This window comes from Pogona vitticeps, chromosome 1, assembly GCF_051106095.1.
Source record: "Pogona vitticeps strain Pit_001003342236 chromosome 1, PviZW2.1, whole genome shotgun sequence".
Lineage (NCBI taxonomy): Eukaryota > Metazoa > Chordata > Lepidosauria > Squamata > Agamidae > Pogona > Pogona vitticeps.
Window position 1 is genome coordinate 142059848 of NC_135783.1, and position 6000 is coordinate 142065847.

General features: G+C 46.0%; 1 long non-coding RNA gene across 1 annotated transcript in view; it reads right to left on the minus strand.

Annotated features, from left to right (window-relative positions):
• The window catches only part of LOC144587590 (uncharacterized), a 20942-nt gene extending 15679 nt beyond the window's left edge, over window positions 1-5263 (minus strand). Inside the window, exon 1 of the long non-coding RNA XR_013542742.1 lies at window positions 5141-5263. This is a non-coding gene — a long non-coding RNA (uncharacterized LOC144587590). The remainder of the gene's footprint in view (window positions 1-5140) is intronic.
• Window positions 5264-6000: the final 737 nt, after the last annotated feature.

Genomic DNA, 6000 nt, shown 5'->3' on the forward strand with positions numbered 1-6000 from the left:
ACCACGAGGGCTCTGTTTCATTCAAGTCTTCTTTGTGTTCTTCTTGTGGGTGACCAGTTGGCCACTGGAGGAAAAAAAACAGGGCTAAATGGGCCTTTGAACGAATCGAACATGTCCCCTTTTATTTTGTTACTCAGTGCTACAAAAAGTGATAATATTATGATGCCGATTTTTTAAAACACTATTTAAAAAAACTTCCAGTCAGTTGGCTAAATCCAAATACTATCCCCCAACTAGAGCAAATTCATTGAATCAGTCGTTGAGTTTCTCCAGGTTTTTTTTTGGGGGGGGTACCAAATTGGAACTTTTGGTGGTTTGAAAAATGTTGGAGGGAAAACCGAAAACAACAATTACTGGGCAGTGGCAAGGACCGGCTTGCTAAATAGGTTTAATGCCATTCATAACGAATAGGAGAAACAGTCCCACATCTTAAGTAAAATAGTCTGGCCTACTGTGTATTGTAGAGAGCTGGTAATTTTACATGAAGGTATTATAGTCTTTCAAAACCTACAGATACTTAAAAGCGTGAGCCCTGCTGGCCTTAGGTGGCTTCGGCATGGGCTTTGTCCTCCATCCCTTATTCTACGGATGACACCAAAGGAGTTTAACGCCAACAAGATTCGTTTCAACTGGGACAGGGGGAACGGACAACGAGGCACTTCCTTTGGGACAGTTCCCTTCACTTCTCTGAGATCATTTCCAGAGTACGAGACTCCTCTGGTTATGCTCACTGGTCTGTTCCAAGTCTCCCATTAGGGGAGGTTCTGTCATGGGCCTCCCCTCATAGCCCACAGCAAGGGGTTCCAAGTCTGGTGAGCCGATGGTCCTCCTTCAGTTGGGTGTGGGTGCTCCTATTGCCTCTATCACTCCCAGTGACACAACAGGGCAGCTGCGGGTTCATGTAGCCTCTGCCTCTGCTCTTGATGCTGTCACTTCCTCCAGTACAGTAGTTGTGTTGTCTGGTGCCTCTTGGCTTCCTCCTGAGGCAGCCATAACTGTACTAAGACCCTTGCCCAGGGATCTTCTTTATATGTATATATTCCCAGTTACTCAGTTCTTCTGGATGTTGGCTGGTGTCCAGGATCTTCTAAAGCACCTTCCCAGGCCCCTTCCTCTACCACCACCTCCTCCACTATCACATTGGGCAAGAGCCCCCCCCATCTACATACCTCATCCCACTTTCCCCTTCTCCTCCTCTGGATTCCTCCTCTCCTGCCCCCCCCCAATAATCACCTAGTTCCCAGGGGCCTCCAACTCTCTGTTCCTTTAGGGGGCATTTTTCCTAGCATGGTGTCACGTTCCCAGGGGTTACAATAGCCGAAGTCCGATAAACCAGTCCAAGGTCAGAGATACCAAGGATGCAAAGCCAAAGTCCCAAAACAAACTTACAGAGTGCAGTCCAGTGTCAAAGTCCAGGGTCAGATACACGGTCAGAGTCCAGAGTTCAGAGTACAATACCAACGTAGTCCAGGGCCAAGGTCCAAAGTCCAATACCAGCGCAGTCCAGGGTCAAGGTCCAGAGTTCAGAGACAGGAACAAGAGACGTGGATGCCAGCCAAGGTTTTGACTCCTTGCTTCCACGAAGTTTCTGGCTTCACTGAAGCTTGTTTTAGACTAAAACAGCTCCTTGAGCTGTTGGAAAGCTCTCTATTCTGCTAGTACTCAGGGCTAGGTGAACGTAGGTCCCTGTGGAAAGCCTTAGAGCGATCCTCTGCTCTTCTTGCCCTGAGTCTTTTCCGAAGCCTGCCCCGAAGCCTGTCTGCTGTGGAGGGAGAATCTGGAGGCTGCTCAGCTGTTTCCGATCTCTCCACATTCTCCTCAGCCACAGTTAACCTTTCTGGGTCCAGATCTTCGGAAGCACTCATGACACATGGGTTCTCCAATGATGGCCCCTCTCTTGAGACCTCTGTTTGGCTTCCAGACTCTCTGGCCTTGGGTTTTTCATCCCTGAGTTACACTGGTACCCATTTGGCCCAGTGCATGTCACCCCAGTCTACCAGGGAAACTACTTGTCACAAATTCCCCAGTCTCAAGGAGGAGGGGAGATGGCCCACCCATCGGGGGATGCTGGTGTCTTCCTCCTCACAATGTCTATATCACCAGCCACCCAATGCTTCCCACTTTGAAAATACTATTAAGGCGTCACTGTGTCTGCTACTGGCAGGAACACAAGAAGTGGCATGACCATTAATTCCTTTTAGACAGGAGCACCGGAGAGGTGGTGTTTGGAAAACACCTGATATATTTGTACATCTTTACAAGCCGAGCGGAAGCAATTAGCTGTCTTCACCAAGCAGTAAAATTGCTATTTCTGCATGGTGCCCTGCCTAGGCCTTTCCCCGCAAGGTGCCTCCATTTTAGCTGACTCCAGCTAAAAGCAGTCAGCCTAATCCAGTGGTGGTGAATCTTTTGGGGCTCGTGTGCCCAAACTGGGGAAAAATAATGGGGTGGTGTACCGTGGTGGCAGCGGAACCAGAAGTGGCAGAGGAAGGGGGAATCCCGGGCATGGAGGTGCCTCGAGACCCGACTCCGGATCCACCACCAGCACCAGCTGCTCCGGATCCTGACCTGCCACCTGTCCAGCCACCAGTACCGCGGTTGCAGCCGCCTGCTTAGGTTTGGCTGTGGAGGGGAGGGGGAGTAACAATCTGGTGATTTATGGGTCATGGGCCGGCAGAAAGGGCTCTGCGTGCCAGCTGTGGCATAGGTTTGCCATCACTGGCCTAATCTATCCATCACTGCCCAATTTTTTTAAAAAGGTACTACCTAGTTAAGTTGTCGCTTGAGGTTCTGGAGGTTCAAAAGATGTTTCAAGCTGTTAAGGACCCTTAGAACCTTTTTGTTATGCACCCGATTGACCATCCCCTTTGGTTAAAGAAAACCACAGGATCGGTCCAAACACAGTCATCAAGACAGACCAACTCCTGATAAGACCTGCTGAAGCCCAGTTTGTTTACTTCGTCATTTGAAACCATTGGGTGAACTCAGATTGGTAGTGTAAGTTTATAAGGCTACCAGAAACCTCATAGCCTCCATTACTTTCTTTGTCGTGGATCTGGCCCCCTCCCTGGCCAATCCCTGCCATTTTCCACTGCCCAATAGTCTCCCTTTTCTTCTCCTTACAGATCTCCTTAGGAATTTCCTTCTGGTGGGACTATTAAACATTCAGAGTTCATCCTTTGTCTTGAACTACCCAATTGACTGCAGCCACAGTCCTTTTCAGACAGGAGGCAAGCCAAAGAGGGTGTGTTGAGGCTGTCTCTGATGTCAAGGTGGGCGCTGATGCTCATGGCTAGCTCATCCTGATTTTTGCCATGATGGGAAAGGAGGAGGACATCCTGTGCTGTCGCTCAGTTGCCTACCAATCATTGACAGCTTTTTATGCAGCAAGCCAAATTACCACCACAAATGATGTTATTTAAGTGCCAACAAAAACTATGTTCTGTTTTAAAGCAATGAGTTAGATTCATGCAAGAGATAATTTGCTTCATGTTGCTAAATTTATGGCATTTTCTATCACGTTAATAGCCATCTCTCTTCTTTTTAGTATGTCTGCACGCCAGTTTTCTCCCTAGATGTTTAGTTCTGTTCTGAATGCCAGGAAGTTTCACAAAGGATTATGACAGCATAAACCTGAAATAGTGGTTGCATAAAACAGAAACTGGCCATGAATTTAAAAGAAAGGAAAGCACAATTGTAGGAAAAGATTGTTCTCAATTTCTCGATAAGTGGAGATCACTTATATAAATTGTATTTTCACGTTACTCAGCACGACTCTCAGGTGTGTCTCTTTTTAGTGCAAGGAAATCAACTTCAGAGGGATGATCTAAGACAGAGCTGGAAGAGGGAGAGAAAGAATGAATTTGAAAAAGCCTGGCCTTTCAATAACTGCAGCCTTTTATCCCTTTGGTCAAGCCAGATAGGGTGTATAAAAACATTGGTGCAGGCCAGCCTTACCATTCAACAAACTGGCTGCCCCTGCCTCTGTCACCAGGGTTATCTGGGCATGGGGGGGCTGTTTTCCAAGCAACACTAGTCAAGCTGTGGCTTAAAGTTCCCACTGTGTTTCTGGTGGAACAACGCTGTAGCACCGTTATGGAAAATGAACACAGGAGATGGATCTCGGCACTTTTTTTCAGTAGCAATAGCAAACAAATCCAATGTTTTTGTGCAAGAACCACAAAATTTGCGCAAGAAAAACTTGTATTTCACTTGAAAGGTTTTCTAGGCAAAATGCATTATTTCACACAAAATATGTATTTTTTTGCACATAATAAAATATTTCATGTAAAAAGTATATTTGTACAAAAACTGTAGTTTGCAGAGAAAAAACCTGTATTCATGCAACATACAAGCTTTTGCACACATTTTTTTAGTTTTTCACACACGCACACACGCACACACACACACACGCGCACACACACACACACACACACACACACACACACACACACACACACACGTCAAAAAGAAGGAAATACACAAAACCTCTTGTAATCTTATCCAGCAGGGAGAAAACATGAACTTTTTTTTCCAGTCTCAACTCCAAAAATGGAACACGGAACAATTGTGCTATTTTGGCAGGTGAGACTGGAAAAATTAAGTAATGGATCCAGGATCTTGCATACTGATGCCTGCCTTAAATAGACCTGTAGTTTTGCCTCCCTGTTTGGACAATAGTCCCTCGCACAGTTCTCTCTAAACTGTGCAGGTGCACAGCACTACAGGGCAGTGCAACCAAGCCAGCGTTGCCTCTCATCTGCTTCTAGTCACAACTGGAATCCCCCATGCTTGGGGCAGGTCCCCATGCTGGCGGAAAATTAGAGGGAATGTTGGTCCCCTGTGTTATATGAGTGGGTGAAATTAGGCGGAGGCAGCATGAAAGCTAGCAGAATCTGCATGATGTTATGGGGAAGCTGGGAGTGTAAGGGTGCCTGTATCTCTGGGGAAAATGTAGCATGTTACCAAGAGCAAGCAAGGAAACAAGGAAATCAACTAGGGAAAAGCACAACACTACCCTCTTGTTGCAGGGAGAAATGGTATGAGATTCCAGATTTCTAGCTTCAGATTTCAACAGCAACTTGAAGAAAAGGGGGGGAAACAGAGTTTTATGATTTTTCAAGTAAGATCTAATGCTCACCCCCAGGAGCTGCCAGCAGTTGTAGAAGAAAAATGGCAGCATGCTCATTTTCAAACCAGAAGGCATACCGAAAAGAAAGGAGATTGCAAATCACCAGTCAGTGCTGCTTTGCAATTGTTTACCAGTGCTGTCAAAGCGGCCAATGTCTTGGAGATACAGTACAGTATTACGTAAGAGGAGACTGAGCAAAGCACACAATGTGCTCTTTCTCCTACCACTGGCATCCTCTTTGGCCAGGTATGATTCAATGCAGCCACAGAAACAGTTATCACAATATATGCATGGCTGGATATCTTCCCTCAGCTTCAAGGGTGCTTGGAAAGTGGCTTCCCTATTGCATCATGTAGTCAGGAGCTGTTAAGAGACAAAATGTTGCAGAGCAAAGTGCTTCTGTTTAGGATTCCAGATAGCCACATCTCTTTCCAAGATGTGCCATTCAATTTTCCCTCTCGACTGCTTTTCAGTGTTTGGGTCCCTTCCCTGCTTTAAAAAAAAATTCACTCCAGCAGAGACTTCATATTACTGGAGCTACTGAACATATTTAGCCCTCACTAAGCTATTTTTAAAAATGCATACGGTATGTGTCTTGTGGGGCAGTAGTTAAACTGCAGGACTGCAGCCAGAACTTTGCTCATGTCTGGAGTTCAATCCCAGGTAGCTGTCTCGAGGTTCACGCAGCTTTCCATCATTCTGAGGTCAATAAATTGAGCACCCAGGTTAAGCGAGGGGGGTGGGGCTGCATAATTAAATTGTAAACTGCCCAGAGAATGTTTTAAACACCATGGTGCAGTATATAGTGGTATATAAGCAGCACACTTTCCTTTGCTTTGTTTTTTTTACTTTTGCTAAAGATATTCTCT